Genomic DNA, 27,563 nt, shown 5'->3' on the forward strand with positions numbered 1-27,563 from the left:
AGCAGCACTGACCTTCATTCTGCAGCGCAGCTCCCTGCTGGAGCAGATCGATGGCCGGGCTGTCTGTCTCTGCGGCTGCCTTCCCTCCTCGCAGCGAGAACCTTCTCCAGGCAGCGATCGATGCCTCTAATCTGCTCCAGCCTGTAATAAGTCATGCGAGGCAAAGCTTTTAGGTGGCATTACATGGGATTGTGGAGGCGGCTCTTCAGCTCTTATTCATAGTGCTCTTCATAGACTTGCAGAGAAATCTACTGCATCCCGCTTGTGAATATATAAAGAGTATATAATGCTTCTGCGGATTTAAACTTCACATGCTGCTGAATGATGTATGGACACAATGGTTTTAAATTTCTATATTTTTGTGCGTGCATCTGTACATACCTGTCCCTGTTCATAGTCCCTTGTTAGACACATGTCTTGTATATGCATTACTGTGAACTGCTGGTGAGCTTCACCATTTCACAGAAGGCAAGGGAGGCAGCAGTGAAGTTTGCATGTTAACAATACAGTTTATTTTTCTGCTGTAACATGGGGCATCATTATTCTTCTCCATGCTGGAAGCTGTAAAGATCGCTGAGGGTTGTTGAGAAAGTCCCAAGCTAATTCTGTAGCAGAGTTTTAAACGGCACTAACTGCTGCCCCTCCTGATGATGATCTCTGTGCAGCAACTGTACTCTTCAGTAAGAGTAAATAAACCCCAACAGTTTTAAAGGCTTTTATTTGCTAAGTGATTTAATGGGTAGTTCCAAAAATGAACCTGTGGTTAAGTGACATCATGAATGTAATGTTTTTCTAAATGAAAAGTGAATTCACTGTGCGATATATGTCAGAAATGGGGGGGGGGGAACCCAAACTCAACTTTGGATTTGTTAAATGATGTACATGTGCACTAATTGAAAATAAGCTTCCTTAAATACACAGCCATACCTCTTTAGCCCCTACCAAAGACTGGAAAGTCATGATCTTGCTGGAAAAAGTATAGTACATAAAGCATAAGCAGCAGATCAGGATTGGGAGTTGGGAGTTTGAATCCTAACTCTCCTCTGCCATGGAAAAGCAAAGCTTTGCTGCTGCTTTGAATGAAACACTTGGTTTCTTTATTCCATTTCTTCATCAGTAATATTTTATTTGTTCATGAATAATTTTGCAGGAAACTGGGGGTTTTATTTAAGTGCTGTTTTAAACTTGTGTCCTAGTGCTGAATCAAACTTGAGTTGGGCAAAGGGTTTGTGTACCACTGCCGCTCTTAAGATTGCTGGGAGTAATGTTTATCCAGTTTAAATCTGTAAAAGCACAATATAGTTCTTCATATATTCACAAGCAAAATGCAGTAGATTTCGCTGCCAGTCTGCGAAGAGTACCATGAGCAAGGACTGAAGAGGGAAATGTACGGATTCTGAGGTTTGTACCGACTGGCCGATAGCTAGTAGGTATTCACGGGGTGCCTAACAGGGTGCTTATAGCACCCTGACGTTGGCCACGTTTCTAGATTAACTGGCCACTCATCTCCGTCACCTGCAGTCCGCCAGCTTTGGTGGCATTGCTCGTGAAATACCTACAGTTTGGTCAAGCTGACTGCGATCGAGGTGTTTCTGTTGTTCTCCGTAAAAATAAAACAAGTTTATTAAAAGTGCAGTTTTGTTCACGTAATCGTGCCCTACCCAAAGGCCTTCCAGGAGGTCTGTGGTGGAAGTCTGCCTTCAATTTACCTTGCAATAACAAACATCGAGTCAGTGTGGTATAGGGTTTTTTGTTTATAGCTAACTAGTAAATGTACCTTTCATAGGAAGGTGTGAACTCAAGCTCCCACTCTCTTCAAGTAAGATATGGAGGTCCAAACACCTACCGCCCACTGTTTTATGTTTTCTGTCATATTAGACAAAGAACGTCTAACTTGTGTTTAATGAAAGGCTCTCTTTAAAGTTTGACAGAAGCAAAATTGATATATTCAGGTTACTAGTAGGTATTTCATTCAATCTTACGGGGTGTTCTGGTGGGGTTTTTTTTTCTACTTACACACCAGACAAATTAAAGGGGTTTGTGTTCTTTGTATTTTCAAAGCAAGTTTTGATGATTTTGCTGTTCTCCCCCTGTTAACTTTGAAGGGATTTGTGTAGCTAAAACCTCCGTTGTATCTTTTGGAAACTAGCTTCTGAATGCTCACTTGCACTTCGGATTTCTGAGGGTTATTTTTGTTCGGCTTTTGTCACAAATGGGTGGGGGGAAAAAAAAGTAAGTAGAGTTTTATCTGAATGGACTTTAAATTTAATTCAGGCTGTGCAATCCTCACATGGATAAAATGCACATTGGCTTCGGCGTGAGTTTCGCCTGACTAAGGCTTGTCATCTTGGCCCGCTTGCTGCATTGCTGGCAAGAATAAAGATGACACTTGTATTTGAGCAGAGCAAGGTGCCCGGCCCTGAGCCCGTGCTGCAGCACTGGGGAGACCAGCGGGCGCAGGGGAGCAGCGGCAGTGGGATTTTGAGGAGCGGGCTAAAATCTCTGAAATCTGGGCTGCGCAGGACCCGACAGCACTGGGGTCGATCCCCTCTGCGGCGGGCTTTGTGCGCGCTCGCCGTCTCATTAGCATGCTGGCTCGCCGCCGCCGCTGCGGCGCGCTGGCTCTGCTAGCTCTGCTAGCTTTGCTAGCTTACCAGCTGTTCCTGCTGCTCGCGACAATGTCCAGCGTGTTCGGATCACCGGGTTCCTGCGCTTGCCGCCGCGCGCAGACAGCCTTTCCGCTGGGGATGCCCACGTGGCCGCCCGTCAGCAGCGGCACCGCATAAAGTAGTAGGCCCTCGCATGGCATATGGTGTCTGGATTCATACAAGATGCAAAACTATTCTGCCGCTAATGCACAATGACTCATAGCATTGCTAATTTTTCTAACAAAAGCCCACTTCCACACCCACACTTTTAACCCCTCAGGCTAAAAAGCCTCTTCTTTAGTTTCAAAGCCTTGGAAATGTAAGGAGGTGGCTTCTGGATCAATATATGAAACCCTATATTTATTTAAAGCATATGCAAGTTCTAACACTTATTTTAAATTTCAGTAAAACACAGTTTTCAAATCATTGTTCTAACATGGGGTAATTTTTTTTGTTCCAAAGTAGATTCATTGTCAAATGTTGGGAATTTTTAATTTTTTGGTAGTTACCTATTACAGAAATAGTCAGAAGTCAGCATAGATAATAAAAAGTTATTTTCATTTAAGAGAGAATCAAAGCACTGTAGCTAGTAGATCTACAATGATCGTATATTACAGCGTGAGTTACCAAGCCGCTTATTGTAAGAAGCTTGTAATATCTGGCTATCTTTCCTATATACTAGCTCTTTGGGGAGAAAAATAATACACTTTCCAACTAGAGGGAGCTGCTGGTATTGCTGGTGCTGATTCTTAACCTTCCAGTCTAATTCCTTTGTGCAGAAAGTACAGCGATCGTTTCTACGTTTTAATAAAATTAAGTTAAATTGCCCCGAGTAATTTAGATTAAAAGGATGCGTCTTAATTTTTACAGTGTAATCATCAAATTAAACTGCAAAATTCAGAGAAAACTAAAGCACATCCTGGTTGCGTGGCACACGGGTACTCTGCATGAATGTGGAATTATATAGGTCATGAAAAGACTCGTTAGAAGAGAGAGTGAAAAGCTGAGGCTTGCTTACTGTTGTTACGAGACAAAAAGCGTAAGGGAAGTATGAGCAGTAGGGAACGGAGCGGGCGGCGCGGCAGGAAGCTCCCCACTCCCTCCATCGCAACAAAGGAACAAAGGGACCTGCGGTGAAAGATGAAGGTGGCCGAGCTTGGCGGTTCGGGCTCCCTGTGAGCAACTTGTTACAGGGAACCCCTGCGGGCGGTGCTTCATCAAGGTTAATGCTCCTACGGGGAATGTTTTTAAGGAGAAGTCCTGGCTCCAGGAAGTCTTTACTAGGGGATAGTTTGAGAGCTTTTGTGGGGCTGGTGACTCCTCACCGACCTGCTGTGGGATTCCCAACGGGTCCGGCGCGATGCAGCATGTCCTTGCCACGGCCGAAGCCCAGGTGCCGACCTCAGAAACTGTGGTTTCGATCCAGCAAGGCAGTTCCCGTGTCCCTGAAACCGCGTGTTCGCCTCTCCACGGGTGGTGAGAAGGCGCAAAGGATGCAGAAGACCAGCTACATGTGCACGTGGGCATTTTCATGTGCGTGTCCCCAACGATCCGGGCACTTGCATTAATACAAATGTGTAATCGCCAATATAGGTTTACGTCATTTTTCAAACTTTTCTTCTTTTTCTCTTTTAAAGAAAACCTGACTTCAGTATATGTTTTTCATGAACCATACATGCTGCAATCACTTCATTCAAAAGTTAAGAAATCATTTTCTAAACAGGAAGAATGTTTTTAAGTTTAGCTTTGAATTGTCTTACTGCTTTGTTTCCCTCTTAGTAAAAATGAGCTTCCGAATTCGGTGTTGACTATGCTTTGAGGAGGTGAGACTAGATCACCTCCTGACATCCCTCCAACCTGACTGATTCTGTGCATCTGATACGAAGAGGATGAGGTGCATAATTTTTGTGTCTATTATATTAAAGCTACTTGAATGGGTAGCACCATAATCTTATATCATTCTTTAAAGAGGAAAGGCTTTCCCTCTACGTGCGCTTGAAAAACTTTTAAAGCCATCCTGTTACTGGGGTCTTTTTTATTAGGTTGGGGACATAAACGTGGAGATAGCAAGAGAGAGGAATAGGAGAAAGCTACTTTTTCATAGTGGGTTTATTGGCTGGCGTATTTAATCTGTATTTTTTTCTTTCCTCAGTATCATACTTTTGTGTGTATTTCACAGTAAGATTAACTGTCAGGGTTCTAGTGTATAAACAGGAGCAGATGGCTTTTAATGATTTCTTAAATGTAATGCTAAGTAACAATCCAGTACATGTACAGCATTTTCTGTTTAAAAAAAAAAAAATTCTCAGTTCATTTGCTGTTTTTAGTACTTCCTCTGAATTGGCCTGGGCCAGGTTTTTTTGAGAACTTGTAAGTGTAACTTCTGCTGAACAGCTAGATTTATTGTACCTATTTAGGATTATCCATCTCATGCATTTTCACCTGTGTAACAATGTGGATGATGTTATAAAACCTTGCTAGTCTGCGGTTTGTTGGCTTCCTTAAATAAAATAGGCATTCTCCTGCCCACCTTTCAGCTGGGCAAAGTAGTATTGTTCAAGTAGCAGTTATTTCACTTAGAAATCTTAGTCTTATCACTGTAGCAAACAAACTTGGGGTTAGCTCGGTTTTTCATTACTGCGGTCTTGATACCAAAAATGCAGCATCATGAAAGTGAAGTCATTAAAATTTAGAAAATAACCTCAAGCCTAGCATGCATTTTTCTTTTCTCCTGTTCCTGAAAGATCTTACCTTAACTTGTGCCATACCTGTGACTCTAATTAACTTCCTGGTATTGAAAGTTGATTTCTGGAGTTTTTAAGGGCTGTGTCTGCCAGACTGACACCATTAAGGCAATAGAAGTGTAGCAGTACAAAGAAGATGATAAAAGTATAGAGCCGTTACTTTGGGGAGCAAGCACTGAAGCTGATCTTCAGAGACTTCACATATCATAAGTGAACTCCTCCCCTTACTATTAACTTCTGTCTCCATCTACTACCAGCATCTATTACAGCTGGGAAATTTGAGGCTCTGAAAACACCGTTTCCCACAGGCAGCTCCAGTGGTAAGAAATTGAAGTGGCTGGGATTATTTTTCTGTCCTTAACTTTTAATTAAAACTGCGTGTTATTTAAAGGTTTGGAGTTGTAGGAATAGCAGTTACACCCACACATATCAGTCTGAATAACCTCAACTACACAGTTTTCCACATAGCTGCATTTTCTAATTGTACTGGTTTTAAACAGCCTCTGTACCTGATGATTGACATCTCCACTTCACTGGGAAGATAAAAAGAAGCATCGGTGTCTTTATTTTCAATGTTGTATTTAATGTGCGACAAAGGGTTCCCGTTCTCTTCATTTCCGTAACTGGTTATTTTTCAGATCATTGCCTTGTTTGCTTTGCTGTTGCTAACCCTTTAGGTACTGTAGTGCCCTGCACTCTCCTATGGCTAATCAATCCTCCAGGATGCCAGAGAGGGACAGTGCAACCCTTATAGTTAAATCACTGAGCGTTTTTATGGGGCTGGCAGTAGAGAGGAATCGTTCCAATCCAGAACAACTGTTTTAATTCAGAAACGTTTTCTTTATAGGCTTTCGCAGAGCCTGTTGGTTTTTGTGCTCCCATGTTTTATGACTTGTTGCCATGATAATTCAGCTCATCTTACAGGTTTCTCTAATTGTGATTGATGTGTAATCATTCATTTTATTGAACCTCATTAAGGTCTGCAAACCTCTGTACCAACTTACAGTAATTAGAGCCCAGATAGCCATTCCATCTGTTCACAAGCACTGTTTAATTAATGAACTTCTAACGTGTTCTTTGCCTTGTAAAAGCCCTTAGTATTCTCAAGTTGTTGAATAGGATTTGCATGCCAGCATTTCCGTTTTTTTTTAAATACCACAGCAACATGCATTTTGGAATCCCAAAAGTCAACACACAAAGTACTGGGATCTCGGAAAGCAACATGAGGAGATTTTACTTTTAGTTTCAATCTCTCATGTCAATTACAATATCTGTAAAACTGGTGTTTACAAATAAAAGGCTCACACTGACTTTAGTGTTCTTTTTAACACCCAAAACAACAATTTTTAATCTTTCCTTGTATCATTGAAGAAGATATACCAGAAGAAGACGACCAGTAAACAAAATGTTTCATTTTTCATTTTAGCAGTTATTGGAAGAAGATTAGAAATACGATGCATGCAGACACACATTTTCCTCCCCTTGTATTTCATCTTTTTGTTACATTTAGAGCATCAGGACTGAGACAGCTTTGGTGGGGGGTTTTTTGGGTTGGTTTTTTTTTGTAGTATTCAGTATAATGAGATTTTAGGATGGAGTGGAATCCACCAGTGCTGCTGGAGTTATCATGGAGACTATTGTAATAACGGACCAGAATTGCAAGAAAACAGTAGGACAGAAGTTCCTAAACACTTTGAGTGTTTCTGCTGCTTTACCTCTGTGCGTTCTGACTGTGCAGTAACAACCGAGTCAATGATTTATGCAGGATGAATAAATAGTTGCATTTTTTAAAAATGAAAGTAAAATTCTGTTCCCTTATCAGACAGAAGAGGCAATATTTCAAGAGTGTCAGGATTTTTAAGAAAAACAGTCTTGGAAGACTTCCGTATATTAAGAATGTATAGCCAAATAGTTGTGCTGAATGTGAATGTCAAATTACTATCGTGACCGACTTTGGAGCTAGAGAGATTAGTAAAGGAGAAAAAGGACGCTTTTGCCTAGGGCATTTTTGCATTCATGATCTGTTGCTGTTTTTTATATATGGCACAGTATTGTAGTACTGTAGTTGTGTTTTACCTAATTTGGACTGATCTGTGTTTACCTTAAATATTCAGGACAAGAATTAAGTCATACTACTCAACTCCCTCAAAATCCTTTTCAGCATCCAAAGGCAGACCATCTGTCTGGTCCAGCCATTCTCTCCTCCCCCAGTATGTGTTTTAGCTGGTGCTTTGAGTAAGGCTGTATCCTGGGGAAGCAAAATATGAAGTGAAATAAGTCTTGGGTATGGGGCTGAAGCCGCTGTGTTTAGAAAAGTGAACTGTATTGCCTGCCTTCTAAATTTCAGACGTTATTTGCGAAATGAGTATAAAGGGCCCCTGGTTTTTGTTGTACCTTCAGTGTGCTGTTCTGTAGCATTGTGGGTGTCTAAGGTAAGGCACAGGCGAATTTTGCTATGTCGTGATAGTTCTCAGCCATGTTAATCTTTTGTCATGGGTTTTCCTCATGCCACTGTCCTCTTTTGGACCAATTATAACATGAATGTTGAGTGTTTTCATTGCCCTAAAAGAGAGATTTCCAAAACGGTTATTTTTAATTCCTTTTCCTATATTTCCATATGCTAACCCATCTTCTCACTGCTGACTTCACACTTTAACAGTCCACTTAGGCAAATCTAAACGTGGTCTGCTGCTCCTGTTTGTAACTGAAGTAGTTTAACTTTCAGGTCACTGACATAGCTGCAAGAAAAATGTGTTTTTCTCAAGCTTTTTGGGAAGTGCATGTGTTTTGTTTGGGAATGTACCAGTTTGTGCGAGGTATCAGGTGTGTGAGGCTCAGCTTCGGTGCCTCTGCTTTCTCCATTGGTGACGTTCTACAAGTCAAAGACTGTGATCTTACTTAAGTTCTTCCGAGATGTCATTCCACTGGCTGTGATTGAGTTATAACAAAATGAATTGGGCTTTTTTTAGGAACAAATTCATTCAGCATGTGCATTTAATAAGGTTTGTTTATGAAATCATGCCATTCCTTTACAAGCTGATAGTTATGAGGATGCAGTTCTGGGATGCATCCTGGGGATGCTCTGGGATGTCATTCATGCTCTCCGCAAGCATTTGGAGTCAACAGTTTAACACGTTGTCGGCAGAAGAAAAATGTACAGACAATCTTGGTGAAATTTTAGCAGCAAACAGAACATCCTGATGAAGGAATGAGAGGAGAAACATCTTGCCCTTCACTCGTTTTCCCTTTCCCTCTCGTTGCTCCACAGGCAGCTGCAGGTCTATCTCATGTGTGGCCATGAGTAACCATCTTGCAGCAATCCTCCAAAGCTGCTGTACCATCTTCTAGGCCTGTATCTGCTGAAGAAACGCACTTAAAGAGTTCTGATTACCTGTACTCTCCTTTTAGCTGCTTCTTCAAAGGAACAGAATAAAAGTAAGGCTTGCCTAAGTAGAAAAGGCGTAATCAAAGTCGTCCCGTCTGCGGTGTTATGCAAGAAGTAATGATTTGATGGAGAGTGTATAGAGAGCTGTATTGCTGAGGCATTCTTGCAGCGTTTGGTAGTATCGTGCTGTTGGCGGGTGCTCTTGTTTTCTGGAAGTGCTTTTCTGTATGCTTTGCTGAGCAGAGATCTGTCTAGATCAAATAGTAGCTCCTAAGTGTTTGCTTCTCCGGGCTGATTGACATAAGTCTTCTGCAGTGCGAGAAGATCTACATGCACAGATCTCTGCGCTTACTACAGCAGAATGGGCATGATTAGTGTGATATATGTTGTATATATATTTTAGCAATATTTTTCTTTTAAAGCTATAAGCACAGGTCCCATTCCACCCTTAGTTAGCTAAATAGAAGTGCTAATTAAGTGAATTACACTTAAGGCTGTTCCGTGATGGGTGACTGATTTTAAATAATAGAAAATTACATGAAGATTTTAATATTGCCTGTATTTTGTCTACTACTAATTTCTTAATTTTTTTTTTATTTTAAGATTAAAATATTTGTAACAGTTTTTCTCTATGTTGCCTGTAATTGTGTTTTACATTACTTGGGTTTATTAAGAGAGATAAGAAGGATGTCGTTCTATCAGTTGTTAAATATTATTGCATGCTAATCCATGTTTTAAAAGTTCAAAGACTGCGCTAGCACATCTTTCTCCGTTCTTTTTGCTGTTGGTAAAGATGTCCTCGTATCAAGCATTCACATTTGTGTGAGAAATAGAATTCAGTTCAATCCATGCATAGATTGTCAGAAAGATTAAAGTGTGCATCATGCAATTTTTCTTCTTTCAGAAAGGGGCCTTTGATGTGCTAATGTTCACTTTCTCTCTTTTCATTCAGAAGTGCTGGTCATTGTTTTGAGCTGCAGAACAGTATCTGCTTCATATAGGCAGATTCTAATACCCTGGTAGCCCAACCTTGCTCAAGGTAGCGTAATATAAATATGCAATAATATTAATGGCATTATACACTGGGATCAGATAACAGTGTGCCTGCACAGATAAATACCACGGCAAAGCCAAGGCATTTATTGAAAATAGATGTTGCAAAAAAGCCAAATATTTAATTTCAAATAATCCACTTAACGTGTGTCAGTGTTACTGCTGTTATACCAAGTCATGTAACTCGGTTTTAAAATAGAAAGAAAGCTTGGCAGTGCAATAAGCACTGTAGTCTGTTAAAATCACTCTTCAAGACAAGGCTGTAATGTATTTCCAAAGTTAATTAGCAAGTGAAATTATTTGGATGGCCTCATCTTGTGTTGCAGCGGATATTTTCCAGCAAATGGATGAAATTTTGCAGGCTGCTCACAGGACCGACCCGCAGCTCACGTAGCAGGGGACTGATGTAGGTCATGACACAGTCGTAGTAACAAATTTGCATGGAGAAGGGCTGTTTATAGCTACTCTTACTTTTGCCAAAGGCACCGATTCTCCTTTTGTTATTGACTGTGAAGAAATAGTTCACTGAATTCCTCGTGAAGATAAATATGGAAAGTGTTAGTGTGTAACTGCGCAGGAGTTATTTCAGTGTTGATTGTGTTCTATAGAAGACAGAATAGTTGACAAATGAGTGATAAAAACCTTCCTTTTAAAAATTGGGTGAAATTTGGTGGTCGAGTTTTGAGAGAGTAAGTTAACCGTAAACTAGCCCCTGGTGATGGATATTGCAGGAAAGTGTCATCTAATATGCTGAACAGCTTTCTGCTAAAAATTCAGAAAATTTGTGTTTCTCAAGCAGTAGAAAACTATAGCTTTCAAAAAGCTGTAATTATAAAAACAGTAAGTTGCAAATTAAACAGTAAAGTTGGACATGTTTAAAACTGTTTCCCATATTATTTCTTATTTTAATTAAAAATTAAATTTTAATTAAAGATGTTAGTTCAGAAAGCTTATAGCTGGACAGGTATTTCATTGATAAACTTAAAACTTAACAAAAATTGGAAGAAAACTTAAATAAAGAAAAATCTTACATAAGCCTGCACTTGAAATATTTTCTAGTGAGGCATGATGGCAGCAGCACGCAGCATTACTGCTGTGTAGCTTCTTCCCTAGGTCACTGTCCCAATATATTCTCCTTCTCTGTTTGCTTCCACCAACTTTGCTTCATTAGAAATTCATCTTCTGCTCTCCCCCTTTCTCTTTGGGATCCCCATGATCTCCTTTTATATATCTGAAATGACTCAGCAGTTAAGGACTTCAAAGAACTTCAGAAATTTAGCTTAAAGGGCACTGTCTTCAAGAAATAGCGTTAACAATAAGAAAATGATGAGTTTCAGTGGAAGCCAAGAACAAGAAGAAAACTTCCCAGGTTTTTGCTCAGCCTGTTTCTGTGATGAGGGCTGTGCAACCTGGACCCCTTTCGTGCCCTGAAACCGGTTGAACAGCCTGACTCCTGGGCATCCTGCAGAGGCTCGTGCACCAGGTATTTAGCTCCTCGGCACACATGTTTTGTTAGGATCCTTCTTCTGATCTATAAAGCTGGAGATGGTGCTTCAAGGCACATGCCGGGGAAGGGTTGGCCCATTAGGTGATTTGTGGGTCATCTTCAACACTGTACACAAAAGAGCATTTCTGTGCTGTCTGGAAAATGAGATGTGTCAAAAAGATCTGGCAGGAAGCAGATGGAAAGGGCTGTGCAGAGCAGAACAGCTCCGCTCTTTCACTGGGGGCTCTGACGTGGGTTTTTTGATAGCCTTGGAGAAAGGGACCAGAGGTACGCAGTTGTCACCAATTGTCATCCACTTCTGCCTGGTGCTGGCTCACAGGGAGTGTGAGCAGAAGTTGCTTCTGACTCTCATGTGGGATTCCACTCTGCATCATAGCTTTCTCTGTGGCAGCACTAGCTCACTTGTTTGCCTTCTCAAATCAGATTAATTTTCTGTTTTAACAAAGTGCTGCCATTCTGTGAATCGGCCATAATCTCATCGCGGTGGAAGTGTGTACTCCATAACCCAGACACCTTGGTGATGGGCAGGAGTGTAAAGCCTTTGCCAATGCCCCATTGCTTGTGCAGCAGAATTGCTCACTGACACGTTCCCCGTTGTATTTGTGCGACCCCAATCTTCTGAGCACCTGGGGGGTCTTCACCACAGGGGCGGGTCATTCCACCTCTTTCCCCTGTGATGTGCAGCTTCCATAGCCCAACTCCAGCCTGTCTCTAGTGATGCAGTACGCTTTAATAGCTTTTAATTTGAAAACACAGACTAAATGCCCTGATCTGGAAAGGACTCCAGTGGCACTTCATCAGTTCTTTCTGACCACCTTGCTGGTTCTTCAAAGCCCTTCACATTATTTCTATAATCTAATTTCTTCCTATACGCAGAAGTAGTTTTTCTTTTGTACTGTCTTGGGGCAGTTTTCGGCACTTCTGTTCTTGTTCCTCTGTGCATTATATTACCTGCATACAATAGTCTGTTTTCTGGTTGAGTCTTACTCTCACATTTTTTTAAAGTTAGTTTAAAACTGACTAGTCCTAGGTATTAAAACAGTGACTGTCAACTAGGGCTGCGTAGCCACCCAAACAGCCCTTCGGCATCCTCCCTAGTACTCTCTCTCCATTTTCACCATAATTTCTTTTGTGCTTGAATTTAGAACTTTGTTGTTTAAATAGTATATCATACAGCTCAGTCATTAGCTCACTTCTTGCCCCATAATTAAATGTGATGATAAGACTCTATGGCCAACTTGAGTTGCTTAAAACATATGGGGAAATTTTTTTAGAAACAGTAGAACGTTTAGAAGAAGTTAGCAGCAGTGAAACTATTGCATTAACTAGCCTTTTTGTGAAGGAGTTGCTTACATTTTCAGTTTTGCTTCCTTCCCTCCCCATTCCACCCCCCACCCCCACTTTATAAGTAAAAAAAGCAGATTTCATAAACATGCACCAGAATTTTAATTTACTCCTTTGGGGAAACGGAGAGACATCACAGCATGCACACTGGCTGAGCTACGCAATGAAAGGGGAATCCATTCCCCCTACTGAGAGGTCACTTCCAGGGAAAAAAATGTTATTTTAAATGCTGACTTAATCATCTGCTTTTGGGGATCAAATTTTCCTGAAACGGCTGTGTGCCCATGACAATGCTGCGTGAGCAGACAGTGGTGGGTACGTACTGCTGTACCTGTTGCAGGCTGTGTGCTTGAAAGAGTATTTTAATTTAATGGATTTTGAGCAACATTATTCAAAGATCAACAAAAGGCATACTGTGTTATATGAATAAAAGATTTCCTCTGGATACTTGTTAACCCTACAATGCCTAGCTAATGTAATTGAAGTGCAACCACCTGGCAGGGAGATTTCACAGTCAGCTGCCAAGGAGGGCCCCGGACCGGAGTACCAGGTGTTGTGCTGTGCCTGCCTGATTGTTGCAGAGGAATAAACAGCATGATTGCGCTGGGCGGCTGGGGTGAGGAGTGGGGACGGCTGCCAGGCAGGGACCCCGCTCCCAGGGCTCCCCGGTGGGCTCAGGTAGAGCGGGAGTTACAGGGGCTTGTACGGAACGAAAAGGGGGCAGCACGAAAGTATTGGCTTGAAATTAAGCCCCCAGAAAGCTCTTGTGGCCTCACGGTTCACAAAATCAGACCTCAGAAGATGTTTTTCGATGTGTTGTCTCTATTACTCAGAGCCCCGTGCCCAGGAGATCCCTTGCTCAGTCCCTGGGTCTCTGCTTTGGAATATCTACAACAGTTATGAATATGTCAGATTATAATTTTAAACCTTCCCCTCTTTTTTTTTTTTTTTAATTTAAAACTGGGACATCCCACTGATTTCTTAGTGGTCTTTTTCTCATTTGTTCTTTCTTCCTATCCTCTAGTGTAGAGCAATTTCCCAGCCTGTATCACTGCAGCAACAAGTACATTTAGTGTTGAGCATCTTGCAAATGGTGTCACTCTTAATGGATGTGATAATAAGCCCCACAGTTACCTATCCCTGACTGTAATGAATGTAAATTATCAAGTATAATAGACCTGAAACCGAGCCATTTAGTGTTAGTCCCAGAAATAATGAAAAGATCTGTAATAAACTAGAAGGGGCAAAATTATTTTGTGTAATTATATTTTGTTATGGTTGTAGCTGCCTGATCCTTATACTCTTATCAAACTGACAGTGATGGTTTATTAACCTTTAGTAGGTGAAAAAAAATGATTATAAATTAATCTGAAAAGATTTTCCTTTAACCAAAGACTGAGAATTTGAAGGAGAGATTGCTAGTCTATCGGTTATATCCAAGGCGCAAAGGTGACCTTTGTATGTGTGCGACGGGAGGTGAAATCCCATACCGGTAAATTCCAGGAATCCCATATGTCCGTGTGCTGCTCATCAGCAACTCAGTGCGGCCAGTCTCACGCGCACATAATGCCCTTTGGCCGTGGGACGGTATGCACTCTTAGAAATCAGTGTCGTTGCACTCGTTCTGGGCGGGGAGCTGGAATCATGCTTGATTAAAGGTATTTCAGTTTATTTTTTTCTAGATTATGTGTTAAGATCCTTTATGGTATATCCTTTTAAAAAACAAATAATAAATATAAATGTTTGCAAATAACTGCTTCACAGTTTGTAAAACCTTGTATTTTTAGAAAAATTAAGCTTTCCAAGGATTTACATTTGGAAAACATTTAATTTTGAAAAGCTGGAAACGTCACTATTGAATATCAAGAAATGAAATATATTTGTGCAAGTGACACACTGAGTATTATATTCTTATAAGCAATGGAGTGGTTCATTCATTACCTCTCATCAGGCTTACAGTACTTTTTACTCCTTCATTTAAGGCATAGATTCTCCCATCAACAAGATGTGTATGTGATGCAGGTCGGTTTAGCAGACAGCTTGCTGCTGTCATTGTGGGCAAAAAGATTGATTCAAAACTAACTGAATTACAATTTTTGTTTCAATTTATTTAAAATCAAGAAAGGCATTTCCTTTTGTTCATGTAGCTAACAACAGTCTCCTGACTTTTCCTTGGCGTGTATGCACCATTTAAATAACACTTTTAGCATCTTGCTCAGAAACTTGAAACACAGACTTTTACCTGCAAATTTGTAGATGAATATAATCTCAGCTGATATATGAGTCTGCAATTGCCAGCCCATCCTCCCTGCCCCTGAAAGTTATATATGCAAATACACAATGAAGTGTGGACTCCTCCCTGTTTAACACAGATTTTCTAGGTAATTTTATCATCATCTCATCTCACCGTTCTGCAGGGCTGCGTGTTTAGCTATCTAGTAAATTAGTAAGCAACTTAGAGCATTGTGTCAAGAGTGTGTTATACGTTCATTAATCACACCCAGGCGTGCGTTGGTTTTGCTGCAAGGAGCGTTGCGGTTTCACAAAACCGCAGTCAGTAATGCAGGTGTTTCCCAGGTAAGGCAATTTCGATGCTTCTTTAGAGAAAAGGCCAGCTAGTTTACGGAGAAAGGTTCTGTGCTTTTGAAAGGTGCTTTGGATCACGATTGCTCGAAGACGTCCTCTCGTTTTGCATGGTCTGGCGGGGGTCTGTGGGGAGCGGGGCGCAGTTTTGGTAGGGTGACACAGCGCAGGAGCTGTCCTCAGCACCCCCTGCCCGTGGGGACCCCCTCTGCCACCCAGCTGCCCGCAAGGGTTGGTGTGCTCTACCTCAAGAGATGCGTTGGCGTGTAGCTGGGTGAACCAGATTCCTCTCTTCAGTTATGTCAACTATTTTGCAAGTGTTTTCCTGCCTTTGCACTGCTTGTCGTCTTCAAGCTGTCAGTAATTATCCCTTTTTCAACTTACAAAGCGTCCAGATTTCTGAAGTGAATGTGCAGGGAAGTATTTTGATAATTTCTGCTTGCTTTCCCTTCTCATTTAAATGTAATGTTGAGACAAAAGTTGACTTCTGATTTACTGTAGCAAAATTATCTTGCAAGTTACTTAATTGTCTTGTAAGTCTGATGAACAGTTGTTGTGGTTTAACCCAGCAGGCAGCTAAACACCACGCAGCCATTCGCTCACTCTCCCCCCTCCAGTGGGATGGGGGAGAGAATTGGAGGGGAAGTAAAATTCATGGGTTGAGATAAAGACAGTTTAAAAGGTCAGAAAAGGAAGGGAAAATAATGATAAAAGAATATACAAAATAAGTGATGCACAATGCAATGGCTCACCACCCGCTGACCGATGCCCACCCAGTTCTTGAGCAGCGGTCGCCGCCCCCTGTCCAACTCCCCCCAGTTTACATACTGAGCATGACGTTGGATGGTATGGAATAGCCCCTTGGCCAGTTTGGGTCAGCTGTCCCGGCTGTGCCCCCCCCCAGCTTCTCGCTGGCGGGGCATGAGGAGCTGAAAAGTCCTTGACTAGTGTAAGCACTGCTCAGCAACAACTAAAACATCGGTGTGTTATCAACATTGTTCTCATACTAAATCCAAAACACAGCGCTGTACCAGCTACTAGGAAGAAAATTAACTCTATCCCAGCCAAAACCAGGACAACAGTTCTCAAGAATTTTGAATTATGAATCTGTCATTATCTTCCTCTTCCCCTGTCTCTGGTTGTTTAATTTTCAAAGCTGAGAATGAGTTAGGTTATTGCTGGTATATTCGGTTTTTGAATGGTCTTGAGTATACCGTTATCCTGGGAGATTCTTAACTGTATATTCACTTTCGTACTGCTGTGATGGAGCTTGAAAATATGGACTTTGAGGAAATGCAGTGACCTGTACCCTTTCTCAAGGTGCACTATATAACAGAGTGGGCTGAGGAGTAGAGCTGATGTGGCATTTGAGTTTTTTAAGAGGCAGTGTACTAGTTTGGTGACATTTCTGACTTTAGGTGAATATGCTTGCATTTGGAGAATGTGATGGCAATAAGTGTAGTAATGTTAAAATATACTGAGAAGGGTACACAGGCGCATATGTTTAAATAGACACACATGTGCCTGTAAGTCTATATGTATATATTTGTGTGTTTGTGTATTTTCATATGTCCAATGACCAAAGTATAACAACATATTTTCGAAAACTTTTATAAGCCTCTTTCTTATGCTTTTATGGGCTATCTTTTTTTATTATAAAATTTTAAGATATAAGTGACTACCAACAGCATTTTGTCATCAACTGATATCATTAATAAAATAAACTCTCAGACCTTACAGGCAAGTCTGCGCCTTTCCTAAAAGTCTGAGTAAAAGATAGGGAGATTTGGTCTAGCTAGCTGAGTACTCCCCCGCTAGCAGCTCATTTATGGTGAGAGAATTGCAGCCCAGACTGTGCTCGGCACAGGCTGCGCTCACTGCAGAGCATCCCCAGGAGGAGGTCCCCTGGCTGCCCGGGCTCCACCACCTCGGGATTTAGAGGTTTGCAGGATCCCTCTGAGCTCCACCTGGAATTTCATCACAGGGAGGCAGTGCGGATCCTGGCTGAGTGGCTAGCTGTCCTCCCAACGTGGGTTCTTGCTTAATAAGCAGGCAGCTGCATTCTGTATCAGCTTTGTTTTTGCGTGCCCTGAGGGTAAAGGTACACATATAGGACATTACAGCAATCTAATAATGAGGTACAGAAGCATAACTCACTGAAACAAGGTCCGTAGGAAGGAGAAAAGATTCTCTCCTTCCCCCCTGTGTAGACTCGGAAAGTAATTGCTGTGGCTGCGTAAACCTCCAGGAACAGCCCAGCATTTAACAAGAAGGTGCAAGGCTTTCACTTACTTAACCATGCTGCCGCCTTTATTTTCTGGTTACGGCTCCGAGTAAACATTCCACTATCTGCTGCGCATGTTTTAGGACCAAATTGTATTATCTGACTTGTCCAGAGGAAGTTGCAACCATATAGGAGAGCCATGTGATAAACAGCTCTTCTAATTCCTGCCTGCCTGCCTCACTTATCTCCATCAAGACTATTAATATTTCCAGCATGTAAGCAGTTTCCAACAGCTGTCAAATGCAAACAATAAGCTACCAGAAAAACTGTTTCTGCTTCTCCCCCGAACTTGATTCCCCAGTTAATACATGTATGTGGCCCAAAGCTAAAGATGCTGAAGTCCAAGACTAACCAAAGGTTTGGGTATTTTGGAGTCTGCTATTGCTACCAAAAATGGATGCTTTATCTTATGAGAGAGAGAGAATTTCTAGCTTTGCAAAAATAAAACAAGTTCTACTTAAGATTTTAAAACTACAGAATTCCTATTCATAAAAAAAATCCTAATTAAAGTCACTTTACTTTTCTAAAACATCAGTTAGCAGAAGTGTTTTAAAAATATATCATTTACATTTTTTTAAATTATTAAAACAGGAGAGACAGGAAATCTGTTAAGGGGAAAAAAAAAATTGAGACCCAAGTTATTCTCTAGTTCCTTAACGACAAAATCATCCTATGTAACTTCTAAATACATTTTTCAGTCTCTCTGTACCTACGTCCTCTGTAAAATGAAGGTAATAATAATCCCCATCTGTATGGCTTTCTCTCTTCTTAAGTGTAAAATGTTTGGACATAGCTATCCTGCTTTGGAAACTAAAAAAAATTAATAGCATGAATGCAAGGTGCTCCATACAAAATAGGTAAAGTGCCAGAGCATTCCTCAGCATATTTAATTTATTTGTGTGGATATAGCATATTTGTTTCTCACTTAGCATGTTCTGGTCCTTTAGTTTCCATTAGGTCATCCAAGCTACCAGTGAGGGTCTCGCACTTGGAATACGCTGAATAATACCCACGTGGCATGGCCATCTGTAAGTTGTGAATTAATCGCAAACACTGGTGGACAATGTCTTTATGTTGCACATTCAGATCAGCTATATTGTGTGATAGCACACACCAGGTCTGACTTTAATTAAATATTTGGTCCACACATGCTGCAAAAATTATTGAGTTAACAATTTTCCCCTTAACCTGACCCACACGGTGCAGTCCTCAGGCTCTGAGAGAGCACCCACGTTAAGCAGAAGCCAGATGCACAATATATATAAACCCCGCTAGTAATGGTTTGTGGCTTTCAGGTTTGTAGCTCCAAACCAGCACTGCTGTCTCCTAAGCAGTCTCTTCTCCTAAGGGTTCAGTCACTCGGTCACTTTTTTCTCTGAAGAATGAGAATTACCAATGCTGACCACCTGAGGCAAACAGGCCTGGTTTTTTCCTGCACAAAGTTTTGGGGAGGCTTTTAATGCAGTACAGCATCTGTCTTCATAAGCCGTCATTTCTGCAACCACTTGAGTGATACCTCTGAAGTGATTGCATGTTGGGGAAGGACATCGATTCACAGTCTTGCATGTGGCTTTGTATTAGTCGGTCTTTATTGCTGTTATTACAGGGTGGACGTTTTCAAAAGTTCTCAAGATTTGCCTGATAAAAGCTGTCAGGAGTTTTACCATCCCTCCCAAAGGGTGGTGTAGGCGACTTTTAATGGTTCTGAAAATCCTACTGCTGCTGTTCACAAGCAAAAAATTATTAGAATACTGTTTTAGTGGAAAAATACTCAAGCTTTCAAAAGAAGCCTCCCCTTCTCTGTAACACACACATGCTGTAACAAAGAGGATAATAAAAGTAAAAGGCGATAGTATTGCTGGTATGTGGCTAACAATAGTAGACCAAGGATAGTATATTATCCCTGTGTGTTCAAGCAGCCAATTTGAAGGAACTGGAAGGCATAAGTAAATGACAAATAATTGAACCTTTGTACCTTTGCCCTTTTTCTAAGATGTCCAAAAGTAACAGCTCATTAGTGGAATTACTGAAATAGGTGCATTTTGTTAGTGTTTGAATAAAATTAAGACTGCAACAAAGCACGGGGGAAGCATTGCTCGGTAACATGTGACCTTTCCTCCAGTTATTTATCCCTTGATGATCACCCCGTTTGTGGAACAAGCCAGATAATTGCAGAACATGAGCATCGGCAGCTGTACATACACTGATAAAATGGGACAGCTACGGTGTTATAATGAGCTCTCTGAAAATACGACCTAGGGATTTGTCTTCTGCAGTCATCGGGCAGCTTTCCTTCTAGACCTGTACGGCGAAGGCTCTGCGTAACGGCAGCTCCCTTTCATAAGCTCCTGCTCAGTGCATAGGCAAAGGCAAGACATGGCCAGGCTCTGCTCTTAATGAGGTTCTTCTGAAGGTCCATCTCTTCCTGCAGCCTGCGCTGCCTCAGGGAGACCAGCAGATCTTCTCGACCCTCCATTCTCTGGGCCTCTCCCACCCATCTCTAATTTTGTGGTCTCCAGGTTATTTCCCTGGGTGAATAAGTACTTTGCTGGAGGAGATGGCCAGAAGATAACTCACCCCGCCGCTCTCAGGAGGGAGGACCTCTACATCTCTCTGCCTTGGGGCACTGGGAAGGTGACTTTCAATTAGACCTGAGCAGCTTCTGTCCCTTTAGGGTATCTCTCAGGATTGGATAGGGAACTATATGGATACTTCTAGAGAAAATACATATTGGGGGAAACATGCCCCACTAATTTGCTGGCCAAACACTTGTATGACTGAAGATACAATAGTTCTTGCAATACAGAACTCTTTCAGAAGTAGCTTCTTGGTGGTTAAATCTTTGTGCGCCCTGTGGAATGATTTACCAGTTCAGGCTTCTGCTGCACTAACTGATAATAGGCAATTATGTTATCATTTTAATCAATTGAAATATTTTAATCAAAGCCTTATCAGTATGGCGAAGCATGGAGTACAGCTGCTAAATGGACCTTGGATATGCAGAGGGCTGACTGCACAATGCAAAATGTACAGTGCCATTTTTCTAGGCACAGGCGTGTTTGGTAGTTTTGCCACTGGTTTGTTGTGCACTGCTGTAGTGTTTCGTTTCTGCTGTATTAGGAACGATCTCAATGAGAACAAAGCTAATAAAGGAGATGAGGTGCATTTCTAAGGTTTTTTTTTCCCCCAGCAGAGCAGGTATCTGTACAAACAGGAATACCTGGTAGGAGATCATCACAAGCACTCTACATTAGAATTAAAAAAGCTTCAGATAGGGATAAACATGAGTGCCGTTAAATTACAGAATTGTATTATATCAGGAAAGTAACCCACTGTTCCTTCACTCCTACTATGAAATGACCGGTCTGTAATGGTACAATGTATCTGCTCCCAGGGGCTTCCCACAAGGAGAAGGAGTAAATTAAGATGAAAGCTTGTTTTCTGCCTTATTCATAATAAATGCAAAATTTTTCCCTGAAGCACTTGGCATGACTAATGTGCCACATATTCTTGATATCCCAGAGCGGCAGGCGAGTGCTTCTGCCAGACTGGTGGTTCGCAGCACACCTTGGGCAACGTGCTACCTAACAAGCAACGGGAGCCAAGAGCAAGCGCCAGAGCGGGGCTCCGCACAGAAGAGCATGAGCTGGAGCTTTTTGCCTCGGGGCACCTTCAGTATGATTTTGCTGTTACGTTACTTGATTTCCACAGAGATGGTTTGAAACCATGTGAAACGTGTTTTTGTTGTTGTTTTGTTTCACTTTCCTCTTCAAAGCAATTAATGGCGACCGTCTGTGAGGAAACAAATGAATTGCACAGTGCATGTTGGAAAATGCTGTAGCAGTCTGCCATGTTACTTGAAGCAATTACAGGTTATTTTTTATTCTGTGTTATGGCAGTCTCTGAAGCCCCGTCTCCATCAGTCAGGACTGAGATTCTTTTGTAATCCTGTGCAAAGACCCAGGCCCCGCTTGGCGGGAGGGAGGTGGCAGAGCTCCAGACACAGTGCCGAGGCACTGGGCAAACGCTCCACAAACGAGAAATCCATTTGAAAACCTCTCCGTACCTGTCGGTTTCAGTGAGAGTCACATCTCTTGTACACCAGGGTGTTCTGGGCTCCGGCCATCCCCCGTGACTGGAAATCCTTCCTCAAGTCCCCCCTGCACAGCAGTGAAAGAGGGCTGCCTGTCTGTGCAATTCTGCACTGAGGGGTGGCAGAGCAGAAGAAAATTATGCTGCGGAGAGGATGAGCTCTTGGTTTTGGCAGCAGAGGATCATCTGCCCGTTCTGGATAAGGAGGAGGAACAGCAGCCCTGGCACCAGCCGGCCCTGCTGCGCCGAGGGAGAGCATCGAGCCCTGCCTCCCCCGGCTGCGTCGCAGACAGATGGCCTTCTTGGGGGCTGACCACGGGGCAAGCCGTGGAGCCAATCTTGCTCCCCTCTCACACAAAACCGTTGGTTTGAGTTGGGACAGTTATACAGAGTCAGCCTCATCTAATACATGTCTTACATGTTACACTGACCAGTTTAAGACATGCATCACTCTGAAAAGTTTTAATTTCAGATGCTTTGGTTTAAAAAAAGCACATAAATCTGCAGTTGTTGACAGGTATAGTTTAAATGCACCTGTTCAATGAAGGATATATGTTACTAAAATTCCCCCAAAAGTTTTCAGTTAAGTTTATGCAGTAGTGACAGTCACTAGACCATAAATGATGGCAAGCCCAATCAATCATATTGAGTTTCACACTGAAATTGCCTATCACAACATTTTAAAAGCACAGTAACTCTGTCCTATTCAGAGCTTAAGGAGGACAATTAGGTGCATAAAGGTAATCTACCAATACATTTATGTTAACCTCAATTTTATGGTCCCTGCTTTATTCTACTTTGGTAAGTCCCAAACATTTATGTTCTTGTTTGTTTTCAAAACTGCTATCATGGTGTCAGGAGCAAACCCTTTTTGTGGAACCATCTTTAGTTCTTATGTTACAAATTAGGAGGATACTGAAATACGTGTCATGGTCAGAAATGACTTACCAGTAGTTCTTTGGTACTGAAATCTTGAAAGGACAATCAGTAAAACAGAAGTTCACCACAGCCCTGTATTTCCTCTGCCTTAGAGTCTGGCAAGCCTGCCCAAGGAATCGGCTATGTGCAAAACAGGTTTTCCTTCTCTTGTCCACACACTACCTGTGTGATCACCTGTATAAGCACCGGTGAGGTTGGAAAGCTCTAGCGTAGATATGGGAAACATGCCTTCTTGCATAAGTTCAAAGATTTTCTTCAAGTCTCCCTAGTTGGGTGGAAGAAGGAATTGGCATGTGGACATGTAGACAGCCTTGATGTCTGATGGGCTGGAAGGAGCTGTCTACCTCTATACTTTCAGCTTCTCCACTGGCCAGATGCCCCGAAAGCCCTTCTCAGGGTGGGATTCACATGACAGATGGGAATTGCAATAGGTGCATGCCAACAGTCCGCATTAACTTCCTTGGCAGTCCCTCTGGAGCCGGAGGAACAGTCATTTTAGTGTGTGCTCTCCATGGACCTGAGCGGTTGGGTTCCAGTCCTGGGACTAAAGCCCCTTGGCACTGGCACGCTACAGCCAGCAAGCCGTGGAGAGTAGCCAGTCAATTCTCTCTTTGCCTGTTCACAAACCCACAAATAATTTTGTCTTTTATTTGCAGGAAGAGAGTGCTGTATCAACAAACTACACGGTTGTTTCCATATGTTAGTGAGGGTATATAAATGTTGCCAAAATGTTTTTATTTTCTAAAAATAGCGTGGGGAAGGAATTGCTGGCCATTACCATCAGCAGTGATGGGTAGCTGATATTTTTGCTTGAGGTCAGCACAGAGTTAAGTTTAATAAGCAAAAGTTCTAAATTTTCAGGATCTGTTTGAATAATCGTCTTCTATGTTCCCCCTCTTTCTAAATACGTAGTTATTTATGGTTTAACGTTGTGTGTATGTGCAGAGAGGGAAATGTTGGACAGATCTTGACCCCGGGATGGCTCGGTTCACCTGCAGAACACCGGTGATGAGGACTTTGAAGGCTTTTCAAAGTCTTTACGTTTTAAACCGTGTGTCTGAAACCGGCTCTATGTTGTAGAGGTTAAATGTGGAAGTGATGCTTGTAGGTCAGAGCCGTGCACTGGCTTGTACCTGCGTCTCTGGTGAATTTTCAAAAAATTCTACCTTTTGTCTTCTTTTGGATTCTCCATCTGGAAGGAGGTCCTGCGTGTGTTTCACCACAGAACTTCACAGATCACCCTACTGCTTGCAATAAGATGACATGGTTTATTGCAAATAGTTAATCTTAGCATTTTAATGTTTTTTTTCAAACAGCTTACATTGTATGGTTGAACTATTAAAATAATTGAGAAACTGATAAAGCAGTTATAAAAGCTCATAATATTCAAATACTGAGATTTGATTGCTGTATGCAAATTGGAGCTAAATTTCTGCTCTCCCACAGTTATATATATTCATGGTCAATAATTCACACCTTGTCATGGCTCTCTACATTATTTAATATATGAAATAAATAAAATTGTTTGTGCCCATTGAAAACATTTTGCTCTAGAGTTTTGCCTTGGTAGAAGCGAAATGTAAAAATATTCAGTCATTGAAGAGGTGGGTCAAATTGCCATACATATTAAAAGAGGCTGCTTTTGATCAGCTCCTTTGAATGTCTAGTATAACTCCATTTATCTGAAGATCTCAGGGGACACCCAAAACCTTCAGATAAATGGGGGCTTAGTTAATCAGGGAAGCCAGCTGTCCAGCTTCTTCACCGGGGTAGGGTTCAAGATCATAACCCATCCTCTCTGCAGCCAGGCCGTCTTCAGAAAATGATTTGCATGCTTCACTTCAGCAATCTAGCCTTGAGGCTTCTGTAGAAAAGCCAGCCAGGCACTTCAAGCTTTTTCCTGGCCCTTCTCGACCCAGAGCATAGCAATGACCTGGGAATGGGAGTTTGCTGATATATGTGTTGCATTTTTTAAAAAGGAGTAGTTTATATGGTGCTCTGTGCATATTGGCTTGATCTAAATAATGCAACGAGGCTTAGCATTTGTGGGCATCTTTGTGTCAGATACGCTATGCTGAAAGCTCACAGGAGAGAGATGACACAAATTTCATATGAAAAAGATTCAGCTTAACGTTCTAACATGTAAGTAAGTCGCATCACTGGTTCTTAAGGATGAAGGCACAGCACATTTACAAGGGCTGCAGTTTTGACAGATCAAGTATTACATTAGTGATTATCTGGATGAAAGCATTCTTACATGGTGATAAATACGAAGTTTCTTGAGGTTGCAATTGAAAATTACTGTTTCAGACTGCTCCTGTACAAATGGTGTTGAAATGCTGAGTCTTCTCCTCCGCCTCCCCATCTATCTCATATTATTATTCTTCGGGTATGTTATGTTCTCTCGGATCCTCAAAATACATTACTTGGGACTCCACGGTCTCTGACAGATGACTAACGTGGTGATGCCTACAGAAGATTCTGACATAAACACAATTAAGTAGCAAAATGGTGGTTTTGTTTGCATTCAAGAAGCGCAACTTCAATAAGTTACAGAACAAAGATTTTGTGTGAGAGATCAGATAGTATTCGTGCTGTCATGCTGCTTTCTTGACCTATATTTACAGGCCGGAGGTATTTTTCAGAGGGTTCTTTACAGCTTGTTTAGTACGTTCCTAATGCCTCCGTTAAAATTCCTAAACTTTGGTAAAACTTTAGTTGACTTTTTTTTTTTAATGAATCCAAACTGTTTTCCCTAATATGTGTATGTATTAAAATAGAAATAGCAGAGAGTTTAGTTCAATTTTCCTGCAGTGACTTAACGCTTTTTAGATTAGGCTGTAAGTGAAAATTAGTACGAGCATCTCACTCGCTGCCCGTATGGCAGGAGCCACTCTGCTGTCTGGTGCTCCTGGTAGTTGTGCTTAGGGGAGCCTGGGAGAGACATAAGGAGTGTGCTGAGCTGACAAGGGTGGTGGTGAAATGCAGCAGTCTTCCTCGCTGAGTCTGTGGTATCTGCACCTACCGCTTTCAGGTTTTTAATCTGCAAGAGCGGCACTGAATTGGGATCTTCCTCGTACGCCTTTAAAGCTGCTGATTGATCTACACAGCTCTCTGGACCTTGGCTTAAACTCGGCTCAGTCTCTTATTTTTCAGATGCCTCTCCTGTAGCTGCCCAGCTGTTTGGCTGAGTGGTTTTTTTTCCAGTCTTCTGTGTGGTTAGGGGTGTCTTCCATCTCATAAATAAGGATTTTTACGAGATGTAAAGCTAACCTAGTCAAAATCTCCTCACTCTCTTTTTCCGTGCAATATTTAGCAAAATCGGTACAAACTTCTGGTGTGTTAGCAGTTGTTCTGCGCATTGTATGCTTATGTGTTAGATGTGCAAGGTCTTTCATTAAACAGCAGGATATTATTAGGCATAGCATGAAAAGCCTTTATAGTCTCTCTGCCTTGTTTAAAGCGGGCCCACAAGCAGACCGCAGCCTAAAAGGCTGCGCAATGAATCGAGCGCTGATGGCCGGTCCGCAGGCTCAGGTGGTCGTCAGCCGCAAGTTTAGCCGAGCCCTTTCAGTAATTTGTCACGCCTGGGTCTGTTCCCGCTGCGCCAGCACGTGCCAGCTCCGTGTCGGAGGGGCTGTTCGCCAGACGGCCGCGCAGCCCCCGCGTCCCGCTGTTAGCGGGGCCGCCGCTCGCCCGGCCGCGCGCTCCGCACAGCCCTGGCAACAGCCGAGCGCGCCGGAGAATAAGCATCTTCATAATGAGAAGTGAATGGCATCCGTCAGTCCCTTTAGAATAGGGCCCAGGCGTGTGCCTCCTCTCCTAGGAAGTTTGGCAGCCTATTCATTAACAAGAGTCATCAGGAGTTCAGCCCATAATAGGGAGGCAGCCCCAAACGCAGGCGGGCTAATGCTTGCGCTATCAGGAATGTGTTCTCCTGGGCTTAGGGAAAAGAGAGAGAAAAACTAAGCAAATAACGCTGTCAGCAGGTGCAAACTCTGAAATGCTATGTATTGATTTTCTTTCTTCAGGCTTCCACGGGAAGTTTATAAGAAGATTTATCACATATCAATCGTCTTCTGCTAGCATTAAAAGCAAAATTCTTTTTTTTCTTTTTTACCACCATGCCTATAGGAACTTGCATGCAATTAAGATGCGCTTTGTTTATTCCCCTTGAGGTAGAACACTAGACTATCGCATCCTGTTTTTAAGTACCGCTTTACTCTGACTTTTTTTTTTTTTTAAATACTGTTTCAGAGTGGTTTTGTTAATGTAATGAAAGTCACAAATGGCACTTCAATATTAATTAGTAATGCTTTTCAATTTTAAATACCCTCACCTGCATTACGTTGTCACTGGTGTTATTCTCGCTGCTCCTAATTTCTAAATTTAAATTGGCCTTTGCTCCCACGTAACAGTCTTGCAGAGTTAGAATGCATTTCCCCATAACAGAAACGCAATGAGGATCTGAAAACTTTTGTTTTAAATGAGGAAACGGAGAATGAGATGTCATACTGGCTCCTGCGAGCGTTAATTCATAAAGTCATACGTGAGGTTCTTCAGCCCATTGTAGATTTGTTTCAGACGTTATCCTGTTATTGGAAGTGTATGATTCACCTTCTGAGAAAACAGAAGCTGCACACAAAAGGAAAAGATTTGCTTTCTCCGCTGTGAAAAGCTGCCGCAAGCAGGGGTCCTATTAAGACAGCTGGAAAGTTGCTTCAGCTTGTTACGCTTGTAAGTTTTATTGGTGACTGGTTTTTGATTACACATTTGAATGCTGTGTGTTCCAGGTTGCCGAGTTTTAATTAAAAGGCAATAGTCTTGATTTTAGATTGCTTTGTTGTCTGCATTATGCAGACTATAATGCATGCAAGTTGTGGGGTGTTTTTTTCCAATGTGCATCGTTTATTTAGGATACATAAGATTACACTTTCTAGCACCTGCCTTAAATATAAACTTCATGCTTTCAGGAGTTGTGTTT

The 27,563-nt window shown here is 41.9% G+C and overlaps 1 protein-coding gene across 5 annotated transcripts in view; it reads left to right on the plus strand.

Moving 5' to 3' along the window:
* RALGAPA2 (Ral GTPase activating protein catalytic subunit alpha 2) overlaps positions 1–27,563 on the plus strand; it is a 141,108-nt gene that overhangs the window by 95,794 nt on the left and 17,751 nt on the right. The window lies entirely within an intron of this gene.

This window comes from Aptenodytes patagonicus, chromosome 3 (genome assembly GCF_965638725.1).
Source record: "Aptenodytes patagonicus chromosome 3, bAptPat1.pri.cur, whole genome shotgun sequence".
Lineage (NCBI taxonomy): Eukaryota > Metazoa > Chordata > Aves > Sphenisciformes > Spheniscidae > Aptenodytes > Aptenodytes patagonicus.